Genomic DNA, 13,203 nt, shown 5'->3' on the forward strand with positions numbered 1-13,203 from the left:
CAGCGCCTGATCAGGCGGGAGCCAATCAGCAGCCCCCAAGCTTGTCTGACTCCGTCTGCGCCAATCAGGAGGTGCTATCCTTATAACCTCTCTCTCTTTGAATCACACAGGGCGGTTGTCGCCTGTTTTGGGGAGGGGAGCCTGACTCAAGAGTTCAGGCTTTCTCTAGACCTCAGTTTGCCATTCACTGGAATGGGGAAAATACTGAAACAACACTCAGCTGGGGAGACAGCTGCACATAGAATTCTAGGAGAGTGTTATAAACGAATGGAGAACACGGTGTCTTCCTTCCCAGCACAGATCCTGTGCCTCTGTGCTTCGAAAAATTGTATTGAGAGAGTTTCTCTTCCCTCACTGCCACCCCCTCTCTGACTCAGGATTATCAATATGGGCTCTTCATCCATGATTGTCTTGCAGGCGGTGCGACGTTGCTGACCACAACAGGCCAGTAGGCAGAGCTAACTTTTATTCTCACCAACAATAGTGCAAACACCTGTCAGTAAAAGGCAAAGAGCAAAGGATCAGCAAAACAGGCTGAAGACTGGATAGTCACAGGGTAGAGCAGAAGCAAGAACGTGTTTGGGAGTGTTCAGGGCTGATGTAACCGGAACATGCAGGACTTGGAGTGCAACGTGGCGAGAGGCCTTGAAAGCCAGCCTGGAGCGTTTAAACATGCTTCCGTGAGTGACACAGAGCCCCGGGAGCCACCAGCTATTTTCAAGCAGGAGAAGGAAATAATCTCCGTTCTTCCAGAAGTTATCTCTGATGATTCAGAAAGTTAACATAAAGAGCAGATCAAGGATCACATTGGGGCTGGAAGATCAGATCGATAGGAGGTCATGAGACCTAAACACTAGGATATTAATGGCCAAATGGAAAGTACGGGCACTGGGTTGAGAGGTCTTTTGGAGTCAAATCGATAGCACTTAATTGATTGGATGCTTCCCGGGTAGCACTAGTGGTAAATAATGATCCTGCCAAGGCAGGAGACGGAAGAGACACAGGTTTGATCCTTGGGTTGGGAAGATCCCCTGGAGGAGGGCATGGCAACTCACTCCAGTGTTCTTGCCTTTAGAATCCCATGGACAGAGGAACCTGGTGGGCTACAGTCCATGGGGTCACAAAGAATCGGACACGACTGAAGCAGCTTAGCACGCATGAGAGATGACCTGGGAGAGTAGTCAGAAATGACTTTGAGGTTTCACTCCTGTTTGACTGGAAAGGAAGCACCTGCACTAACTGAAATAGGTGGTTTAAAAAAGAGAGAGAAGCAGATTTTGGAAAGAGAATAGGAGTTCAACTTTTAATATGTGGAGTTGAAATTACAAGAATATCTATGTGGAAAAAATACCTAGTAGACTGTAGGGAATAGGGATCTTAGTGCTAGGAAGAAAAATAAAAATGAGCTCCAAGGGATTTATACTGAAACTAGGAAGAAAACCGATCACCTGGGAAGGGACTGCACAGTAAGCAGATTCAGCAACAGAATCTTGGGAAATACTGACGCTTAACAGGAAGAAAGAGGACACAGAGTTAGCAAAACCTAGACTAACAAGTATGAGATATGAGGGAAAACAAGCAAGCAAACTAGAACAGCATATGAGAAGTAAAATATTAATTCCAGGAAGAGGGAGCAGGACATTGCAAAAAACAGATATCTGACAAAAGGACATTGGTTAAATAAATTATGAAACGTTTATTTAATAGACTATTATGCAGAAATTAAGATTATCTTGTAAAATTGTTGCCATCAGAAGATGTTTAATAAATCTTATTAAGAGAAGCATTCCTTTTTAAAAATAGTATGTACAAAATTATTTTTTAAAATTACATATATGACTGCAAATGGGCATGAGGGAAATTTTAGGGGGAGGGAAATGTTCTATATGCTGATTGAGGCAGTATTAACACAACTGTATACAACTGCCAAACATCCTCAAACCATAATGCCTTAGAAAAGGAGAAGTGGCTGGCGATGGTGTCTATTTCATAGAGTTATTCTGGGAATTAAGTGGCATGGTGCCTGGAACATAAGAAGGGCTTGGTCAGTGGCGAAGGAAAGGGTAATGGTAAAGAAGGAAAAACTTCTTCCTCTTTCCTTTCTAGGTTTGTCTGTTGTTCTAAGAATTAAGTTGACATGGGACAGATTAACAAGAGATAATAAAATTCAACTGCATACCTATAGGGGCCCTATAAGAAAAATGAGATCCAAAGACAGCTGTTACAGGTCTTGGGAGAAGTAAGCCACTCCTCACCGGATTTGTCCAACCTCTAGTATGGGGTGTGATAATGGATGAGCTTACCTCTTTGATTCCACCTAATTCTTAAAAAATATTTAACTTTTTAAAAAAGTCTTTATTGAATTTATTACAATATTGTTTCTGTTTTTATGTTTTGGTTTTTTGGCTGGGAGGCATGTGGGATCTTAGCTCCCCGACCAGAGATTGAACCCTCATTCCCTGCATTGAAAGGTGAAGTCTTAACTACTAGACAGGCAGGGAAGTCCCAGGTTCCACCTAATTTTAAGACTCTATGATTTTAAGTATATGAAAGCCCTTTCTCAAGATGATAGAAGTTAAATTTTGTTGTTTTCAGTCTGTGGAATGGATGTCCACCTTGCCTCTTTTGATTGTCTGAGCAATATCCCATCTCTTTATGGTTTTAAGCACATCTATTTAAATTGTCTTTATGACCTGGAATAGAGGAGCTTAAAATGGTAATGTCTGGCTGATAACAACTAACTGGATTTCAAAGTAGGCCTCTGGTAGAAATTTTATTATTATTGTATTTTATTGAAGTATAGTTGATTTACAATATTACATTAGTTTCAGGTAGACTGACTAAACTGAACTGAACTGATACAGCATAGTGATTCAGTTTTTTTTTTAACAGATTATACTCTATTAAAAGTTATCATAAGATAATGGCTATAATTCCCTGTGCTATATAATATATCCGTTTCTCTATTTTATATACAGTAGTTGATGTCTCTTAGCTCCATACCCCTAATTTTCCACTCTCCCTTTCCCTATCCCCTTTGGAAACTACTAGTTTGTTTTCCACGAGTCTGTTTTGCCTATACATTCATTTCTGTTATTTTTTATTTATTTGCGTTATTTAGATTATACATAAGTGATATCATACAGTATTTGTCCTTCTCTGTCTGCCTTATTTTACTAAGCATAATATTCTCTAGGTCCATCTATGGTGTCACAAATGGCAAAATTTCATTTTCTCTTAATGTCTGTGTGAAGTTCCATTGTGGGATTTCCCAGATGGCTCAGTGGTAAAGAATCTGCCTGCCAATGCAGGAGACACAGGAGGCATGGGTTCAGTCCCTGGGTCGGGAAGATCCCCTGGAGAAAGGAATGGCAACCCACTCCAGTATTCTTTTTTTTTTTAATTTTTACTTTACAATACTGTATTGGTTTTGCCATACATTGACATGAATCCACCACGGGTGTACATGCATTCCTAAGCATGAACCCCCCTCCCACCTCCCTCCCCATAACATTTCTCTGGGTCATCCCTGTGCACCAGCCCCAAGCATGCTGTATCCTGCATCAGACATAGACTGGCAATTCGTTTCTTACATGATAGTATGCATGTTTCAATGCCATTCTCCCAAATCATCCCACCCTCTCCCTCTTCCTCTGAGTCCAAAAGTCCGCTCTACACATCTGTGTCTCTTTTGCTGTCTCGCATACAGGGTCATCATTGCCATCTTTCTAAATTCCATATATATGTGTTAGTATACTGTATTGGTGTTTTTCTTTCTGGCTTACTTCACTCTGTGTAATCGGCTCCAGTTTCATCCATCTCAGAACTGATTCAAATGTATTCTTTTTCCACTCCAGTATTCTTGACTGGAAAATCCCATGGACAGAGGAGCCTCACAGGGTCACAAAGAGCTGGACATGACAGAGCACACACGCATACAAAATTCCCGTGTGTGTGTGCGTGTGTGTGTGTGCGTGCGTGCGCATGTGCACACGCGTGTGCATGCCACATCTTCTTCGCCCACCTGTCTGTTGAGGGGCATTTGGGTTACTTCCATATCTTGGCTGTTGTAAATAGTGCTGCTATGAACATTCAGGTGCATGTATTTGATTATTTGGCTTTAATATGGGTGCACATTATATTTTACTATCTGTATCACTCATTTTGGCATGCTGCAATATAATGGAGAAATTATTAGATGAGGAGTTAATAGGTCCTAGTTTCAGGTGAAACTAAATGCATGACTTTGAGAAAGGCATTAAATGCAGGAGCTTTCAACATGTGATCCATATACACCTGGAGATCCCCCAAGAAGCTCTCAGGGATCTTTGAGACCGCAATGAACTTCATGATAATATTAAACCTTTGTTTGTCTTTTTTCACCATCATGTTGACATTTGTACCAAGTAATGTAAACTTTTTGCACCTTGACAGGAATCAAGGCAGCAGCACCAAAATATACTAGAGTCATTGTATTTCTGTCACCCACTTGGAGGGAGTTCAGTTTCACTTAAAACTGTTCTTGATTAGGAAGTAAAATTTATTAATTATACTAAATCTTGACAGCTGAGAACATATCTTTTAAAAGTTTTGTGTTAAAAACAGGACGTATGCATAGAGCACTTCTGCTAACTATCACAAAATGATGATATAATCTTAAGAAAAAACATTACTATAAACACTTGAGTTGTGAGTTAAATTAAGCACTTTTTTCTAATCATTTTTTTCATATAAGATCATTTTTACTTAAAGGAATGACAGGCAAACTATAGACATTCAGACAGATGTTATTTAGAACATTAGTGATTGTTTTCATCAATGAAAACATCAGCTTGTTTTCATTAGTGAAATCTAGGAAAAAACTGCCAGTATATGTTCTCATGATAAAATTTGAGCTTTCAAGGAAAAGTTAGAAGTTAGAAAAACTTGCATGTGGCATTGAGTTGGACAACTCCCCTCAAATTACAGACTCCTCTGATGAAATCAGTGGTATTATTAATGATGGTGATTTTTTAATATTGTAGAATGAAACGTGTGAACATTTTGGAAGATTTGCGTAACGTTGTGAGCCAGTGTTTTCAAAATGAACAAAGAGCATTACAAAATCATGCATGGATAAAAGGTGCATTTGAAATGCAAGAGAGATCAATGGATTCTAATAAAAACAAAAAGTTCATTGATGTGGTTTCATATTCCGCACTGCAACTAACCTTTAAGTTGCTTGTTATTGTTCCATAAAAATTTGTTATGTTATCTGTTTATGTGAACATGTAATAGGTTACTTTTGACTAGACGGACCTTTGTTGGCAAAGTAATGTCTCTGCTTTTGAATATGCTGTCTAGGTTGGTCATAACTTTTCTTCCAAGGAGCAAGCGTCTTTTAATTTCATGGCTGCAATCACCATCTGCAGTGATTTTGGAGCCCCCCAAAATGAAGTCTGTCACTGTTTTCATTGTTTCCCCATCTATTTGCCATGAAGTGATGGGACCAGATGCCATGATCTTAGTTTTCTGAATGTTGAGTTTTACGCCGACTTTTTCACTCTCCTGTCACAAAGAGTCGGACACAACTGAGCAACTGAACTGAACTGAGTAGGTTACTATCTTACAGGTTATTGATAGGTTGTTGTTTAGTCACTTAGTCGTGTCTGGCTCTTTGCAACCCAATGGACTATAGCCCATTAGGCTCCTCTAGTAGAGAATCCATGGGATTCTCCAGGCAAAAATGCTGGAGTGGGTTACTGTGCCCTTCTCCAGAGGATCTTCTCAACTCAGGGATCTAACCTGCGTCTCCTGAATTGGCAGGCCACCAGGGAAGCCCTAATGATAGGTTATGCGGGTTTATTATATGAAGCCCATATAAACAAACCCTCTTCAGAGTCCTCTGCTTTTTAGTAACAGCTCTATTGAGATATAATTCACATACCATAAAATTCAGCTATTTAAAGTGTATAGTTCCCTGGTGTTTAGTATATTCACAGGATTGTGTAACCATCATCACAATCAATTTTAGCAGAGCCTCACTTAACAATTATTAGCAAACTGATTAATATAGCATAAACAGTCTTGCCTATGTTCTCAGGCAGAAAGAAAAGTTACTTTTTTGGAAGTCACTGCCCCATTCCCAGCCACTTTTTGCTGTCAACTTGCTAAACTTGCAATTAGTTAGACTCATAGCCTTTTTTTCCCCACCTGAACTGTTAAGCAAAAGCTTCTACATGCTGTTTGTAAAATTAATATTTTGAATATAAGCATGGTAAATTTCATCTTTTGTTAATCTTAACTTTGCAACCCTTTGAGTTCTTTGAATCCCCAATTCATTCCTCTAAGATATTAAATATCTCTTCCAGTTTTGCTTAATTGAAAATAGGATAAGTATGCCTTCTCTGTCACAGATAAGAGGGTTGTCTAGGTCAGAGCCAAGGACAGTGCAAATTGTTTTGAACTAATCTAAAAGGAGAGATTCTTCTCCCCTGAGTACCATGCAACGAACAGATAAGCTCACCTGACCTACCAGGGTCACTTAACTGTGTCCTCCAAAAAGTTATCTCGTTTATATCATGGGCCAGCCTTAGAACCAGAGCCAGTAGATAGCCAGTGAAAGGGAAAGAAAAAATATTCTATAATTTGGTAGCTTAAGGATAATGTTCTCTGTAAAAATAACCAAAGCTAATAGGGCTTCTGCCTTTTATCCCTGGTGAGGGCAACACAGTAAGATGAAAGGGTAACAGAAATAGTCTGTTACCCAAGTGTTAACAACTTGGCAAGTGTCGGTATCTGCTAAAAGCAGATGTACCCTGAGGCCATCCCTGTCTCTAAAGAAGGAGAATCTAAAGGAAGAAGGAATAGAAGGTGCATTTAGAATCAAGGGTTTGGGAATCAAGATATTCAGTGAAATGTAAAGAAGAGGAAATACATTAGGAGAGATTATCTGAATCTCTTTGAGATTGGTAACATCAGTGGAAAGGCTTTAAACTGTCCCCGGAGAAGTTATCTACTGATAATGGACTAAAGGTGACCCAGGGTTCCTAACAAGATCCCAGAAGGGCAGATCCCAGACTCAACCAGTGTTTCCCTTTCTTCTGTCAGAACTTTGGTTTGTTGAGGTGGTGGAGGTACTGGGGAGAGGCTGGCGATTCATGAGATAAGACAGGATTTGATAATAGATTGAAGGGGTGGGGAATGTTGCAATGGGCTCTGTTCACTTGAAAAGTCTTTTGTAGTTTCTTTGAATTTTGTTTTTATTTTAGACCTAAGTTGTACATAAAAGAGTCAAATAGTTTTATAAGTCTTGTTTTGAAAACAGCAGTATGCCATCTACCTCTCCTCACCGTTTTCTGTTCCACAGAAGTAACTATTTTCAACTCTTCTTTATTGAATTTATCAATATTGCTTCTTTTTTTTTTATGTTTTGGTTTTTTGGCTGTAAAGCAGGTGGGATCTTAGCTCCCCAACCAGGGACTGAACCCTCATCCCCAATGGACTGCCAGGAAAGTCCCCATTTTCAACTCTTTTTAGCTGACTCTTTTGGCATTTACTTCTGTATCTCTAAATGACAGGCTTATGTGGCTATCTGTTGGTATATAGATTTCACATGCGTTACTTATTGACTTCCCTCCACGAAAGATGAGACTACCACCTTCGTTATCATTATTACCACCACCACCACATTCTCATGGGCTGAGCAGGCTTCACCTTCCCTGTCCTCTCCAAATGGCTGTGTTCTGATATTTGGTTAAAACAACATTCAGTGTTTATGTTGCTATGACTATGTAAATATTGCTCACATATAAGCCATGCAATATGCCCATGATATCTTTCTTGCACAACCTTTTGTTTTCTCTGGCCCTCCTGATGACATTTTTTTCATTTAGTTTTCTATGTACTTAATCATCAGTTCAACCCAAACTCCCTGTTAATTGTCTACATCTCTTCTCAATAAATTTGGTCATGTTAGGTATTCTCTCAGTTTCATCTTCTTGAATAAATCTCCCCTGGAGCCCTCTCATCTGCTCCAACCTAGACTGGTTACTCTTTAAGCTGGTGCAGAGCTCTTGTTCTGGGAATTCTCTTTGGCATCATCGTAGAGAATCCCTTTTCTTCTTTTCTAGGTTGGATTCCCTGCTCCTGTATTCTGTGTGACCCTTTTTCTTGGTTTCTTCTTTTTCTGAAGAAACCCATTCTCTGTATTAATCTCATGAAAGAGTGTTCTTAAGATAGTCTCTTTGTCCTTATTTTCCAAAATTTCATGATGCTGTGCCTTGGTCTGGATCCATTTTCATTCAACATCAAGGACTTTGGTAGATTCTTCAATCTAGAAATCCTTGTCATTCAATTCTGATAAATTTTTTGATTGATTATTTCCTCGTCATCCACTCTTTATTCTCTCACTCTAGAGTCTCCAGAATTGATCCTTTATTAGAAAAAAAATCATTCTCTTTTATTTTCCATATCTTTTTCTTTTGCTTTTCTAGGCGGTTTCTTCAACTTCACCCTACAAACTTCTATTGCATTTTTTTAAGATCTTATGATACTTTAATTTCTAAAAGTTCTTTTGGAGTTTTCCTTTTTATTGCCTCTTATCTTGTTCTATGGATGCAATATTTTCATTTATTCCTTTAAAAATATTAACAATAATGTGAGGGAATATTTTCCTTCTCTTTGCATAGTCTCTTGTCCTCCAAGTATTTTCTTTTTCCTGGTTTTTTTTTTGGGCAGATATGTTTCCACAGATAACTGATGATCCTTAGTTCTCTTTCTACATACAAGCGTAGGGCACCAAAGAGCCAATCAGAGGCTCTGAGCATGTGTTGGACACATTTGATTTCCAGTGGACATAAGCAGATCTCTGTGTTTCTGACTGGATTCTTTCTTTGAGTCATCCTCACTACCGTAGGGTTTTCCTTTTAGGCTATCAGCCTCCGCATAGAAGCCCCCTTCAATTTCCTGCCTGAATAGTTCAGCTTGGCTGCCAGCATTTAGAAGCTGAAAGAGGAAAGAGGCTGACCTTCAATATGTAAATATTCTACCGAGCATGGGAATATTTTGTATAATATTGTGTGGTTTCTGTCTCCTGAATGGACCCAGATTGATATAATAACTCTTCCTTTAACTGAATCTGGTCAAGAGACTCTTCATTTTACCCTGTCCACTGAATAAACCTCCAGTGTTATGTGTTGAGTTGAGGTACCACCAAATCTAGAACCTTAGTGGCTTCTTGAGTGTAAATCACAATGCTTCTTGGTTCTCCCCAATGGCTGGCTTAAGCTTTAGCTTTCCAGGTTCTAAGACAGTGATCATTTTTTCATCTGTTTTCCAGCTTCTGAACTCTTATTGTGGTCTTGTCTCTCTTCTTTATGTCCTTGTGAGATTCAGTTCAGTTCAGGTGCTCAGTTGTGTCCAACCCTTTGCGACCCCATGAACCGCAGCATGCCAGGCCTCCCTGTCCATCACCAACTCCCGGAGTCCACCGAAACCCATGTCCATCGAGTAGGTGATGCCATCCAACCATCTCATCCTCTGTCATCCCCTTGTCCTCCTGCCCTCAATCTTTCCCAGCATCAGGGTCTTTTCAAATGAGTCAGCTCTTCACAACAGATGGCCAAAGTATTGGAGTTTCAGCTTCAACATCAGTCCCTCCAATGAACACCCAGGACTGATCTCCTTTAGGATGGACTGGTTGGATCTCCTTGCAGTCCAAGGGACTCTCAAGAATCTTCTCCAACACCACAGTTCAAAAGCATCAATTCTTTGGTGCTCAGGTTTCTTTATAGTCCAACTCTCACATCAGTACATGACCACTGGAAAAACCATAGCCTTGACTAGATGGACCTTTGTTGGCAAAGTAATGTCTCTGCTTTTGAATATGCTATCTAGGTTGGTCATAACTTTCCTTCCAAGGAGTAAGCATCTTTTAATTTCATGGCTGCAATCACCATCTGCAGTGATTTTGGAGCCCCCAAAAATAAAGTCAGCCACTGTTTCCACTGTTTCCCCATCTATTTCCCATGAAGTGATGGGATGCTATGATCTTAGTTTTTCGAATGTTGACTTTAAGCCAACTTTTTCACTCTCCTCTTTCACTTTCATCAAGAGACTTTTTAGTTCCTCTTCACTTTCCGCCATAAGGGTGGTGTCATCTGCATATCTGAGGTTATTGATATTTCTCCTGGCAATCTTGATTCCAGCTTGTGCTTCTTCCAGCCCAGCGTTTCTCATGATGTCCTCTGCATAGAAGTTAAATAAGCAGGGTGACAATATACAGCCTTGATGTACTCCTTTTCCTATTTGGAACCAGTCTGTTGTTCCATGTCCAGTTCTAACTGTTGCTTCCTGACCTGCATATAGGTTTCTCAAGAGGCAGGTCAGGAGGTCTGGTATTCCCATCTCTTGAAGAATTTTCCACAGTTTATTGTGACCCACACAGTCAAAGGCTTTGGCATAGTCAATAAAGCAGAAATAGATGTTTTTCTGGAACTCTGTTGCTTTTTCGATGATCCAGCGGATGTTGGCAATTTGATCTCTGGTTCCTCTGCCTTTTCTAAAACCAGCTTGATATGCCTCCTTTACTCTTATTTTACTAGGGTTTAGGGAGGGAGCAAATACATGTATTCAAAATGTCTTCCTTATCTGGAAACTTTCCTGTAGTCTCTCAGAACCTATTTATCCCACATAGATTCATGGAGTGCCTCATACTGCTTAAGCGCTTGGGACGCGTCAGTGAACAAAACAGAATATCCTTGTACTTATAGAATTTACACTTGTGTGCTTGTAGGTATATCTGTGTGTGTGTGAGGAGAGATAATAAAAATAAACCTAAATCCATAGAGTATATATTAGGTATTATATAGGTAAGGTAGAATATGCATCAGGAGGAGAGAGTATGGAGAAAATGGAGCCCTCCTACACTGTTGGTAGGAATGTAAACGGGTATAGTCACTATGGAGAACAGTATGGGGGGTCCTTTAAAAAACTAAAACTAGAATTACTATATGATCCGGAAATTCTACTTGTGGGCATATATCTGGAAAAGACAAAAACTAATTCAAACAAATACCTGCACCCCAATGTTCATAGCAACACTATTTACAACAGCTGAAACATGGAAGCAATGTAAGCGTTCATTGATGGATGAATAGGACCAAGAAAATGTGGTATGTGTACACAGTGGAATATTACTCAGCCTTAAAAAGAATTAAAACCTGCCATTTGCAGCAATATGAGTTACACTCAGAGATTATCATACTAAAAATGAAGTCATTCAAATATAAGATATAACTTATATGTGGAATCTAAACAAATGATACAAATGAACTTATTTTTAAAACAAATTAGACTCAGACATAGAAAACAAACTTATGGTAACCAAAGGAGAAAGGAGGAGAGGGATAAATTAGGAGAATGGGATTAACAGATACATCGGAGAAGGCAATGGCACCCCACTCCAGTACTCTTGCCTGGAAAATCCCATGGAAGGAGGAACCTGGAAGGCTGCAGTCCATGGGGTCGCTGAGGGTCGGACACGACTGAGCGACTTCACTTTTACTTTTCACTTTCATGCATTGGAGAAGGAAATGGCAACCCACTCCAGTGTTCTTGCCTGGAGAATCCCAGGGACGGGGGAGCCTGGTGGGCTGCCGTCTATGGGGTCACACAGTCGGACACAACTGAAGTGACTTAGCAGCACCACTATACAGAAAATAGATAGGACCTACTATATAATGCAGGGGACTATATTCAATATCTTTTAATAATCTATAATGGAAAAGAATTTGGAGAACATATATAAATATGAACCACTTTGCTGTATACCTCAAACTAACACAATACTGTAGATCAACTATACTTCGATTTAAAGAAAGTGCAGCAGGAATCAGTAGTAATTGGCAGGGGGGAAGGTTGCAGTATTTATTGATAATAAAATGATCAGTGTAGGTCTTATCAAGAAAGTAAAATTTGAGCAAAGACTTGAAGGAATTGGAATCATAAATATGTATATTTCTTGTTGGATGGATTTCCACATGTTTTCCACAAGTTTAGCCTCTGTTTATCCTTAGCTTAAAGGGAGACCAAAGTCTTCTCTTTATTTTGCACCCTCACTGTACTTGGCTTATAACAACTCTTCAGAGAACCCATCCTCACTAGCTGCCTATATGCCTGGAGAGATATTTGAACTTAGGGGCTAACCAGCCATATTCTTTTGGGTAAAACACAATTCCTGAATCTCAGTTTTTCCATTTGTATGTGGGAATGATGGTGAATCACTCGGCCTCATTCTCTACCTGCAAGCTAGTACCTATTTCTTCTAAGGTTAGAAAAATAAAAGCACAATAAAAATTATGTGATGAGCATGACATCTTTGATGACAAGAGAGACACAACTCACATTTTTTTTGGCAGGGAGAAAATACTGAACTTATCTTGGACTTTAGATTTACTAGGGGCTTCCATGATAGCTCAGTTGGTAAAGAATCCACCTGCAATGCAGGAGACCCCAGTTCGATTCCTGGGTCAGGAAGATCCGCTGGAGGATGGATAGCCTACCCACTCCAGTATTCTTGGGCTCCCCTTGTGGCTCAGCTGGTAAAGAATCTGTCTGCAATGCAGGAAACTTGGGTTCAATTCCTGGGATGGGAAGATCCCCTGGAGACGGGAAAGGCTATTCACTCCAGTATTCCGGCCTGGAGAATTCCATGAACTGTATAGTCCATGGGGTCATAAAGAGTTGGACACAACAGAGGGGCTCTCACTTCACTTAGATTTACTCTGGGGTATACTGATGTAAGCTGGTTTGACCCTGCCAATCCCACTTAGCCACCCCTCAAGCTCCCACCCACAGTTTTGCGGCTGACTTCATGATCAGTTGGCCAAGCAATATTCTTCCATCCAGGGTCACAATCAAAGGAACTAACTTTGAGTGCTTACATGCCCAGTACCATGCTGGTGCTTTGCCTGTTGATATTCACAACAGTCTGATGAGACATAAGTTTCTAGCCCTAATTTCAAGTAAGGAAACTGAATGGTAGAGTTTTTGAAATGTGAGCAAATTAACAAGAAAATAAAAACCCCATTTTATTTAGTAGGTATATTACTACGGGTTCTTCCGAGAAAGAACCAAAGAGACTTTTACCTACCCATCTCGCCATCTATTGACTGATGAACAAATGGATAGGTTTACTATAAGGAATTGTTTTACATGATGATG

The 13,203-nt window shown here is 39.8% G+C and overlaps 1 long non-coding RNA gene across 1 annotated transcript in view; it reads left to right on the forward strand.

Moving 5' to 3' along the window:
* The first annotated feature begins 458 nt into the window (after positions 1-458).
* LOC138427815 (uncharacterized) overlaps positions 459-13,203 on the forward strand; it is a 40,762-nt gene continuing 28,017 nt past the window's right edge. The window contains exon 1 of the long non-coding RNA XR_011252187.1: positions 459-680. This is a non-coding gene — a long non-coding RNA (uncharacterized lncRNA). The remainder of the gene's footprint in view (positions 681-13,203) is intronic.

This window comes from Ovis canadensis, chromosome 22 (assembly GCF_042477335.2).
Source record: "Ovis canadensis isolate MfBH-ARS-UI-01 breed Bighorn chromosome 22, ARS-UI_OviCan_v2, whole genome shotgun sequence".
Lineage (NCBI taxonomy): Eukaryota > Metazoa > Chordata > Mammalia > Artiodactyla > Bovidae > Ovis > Ovis canadensis.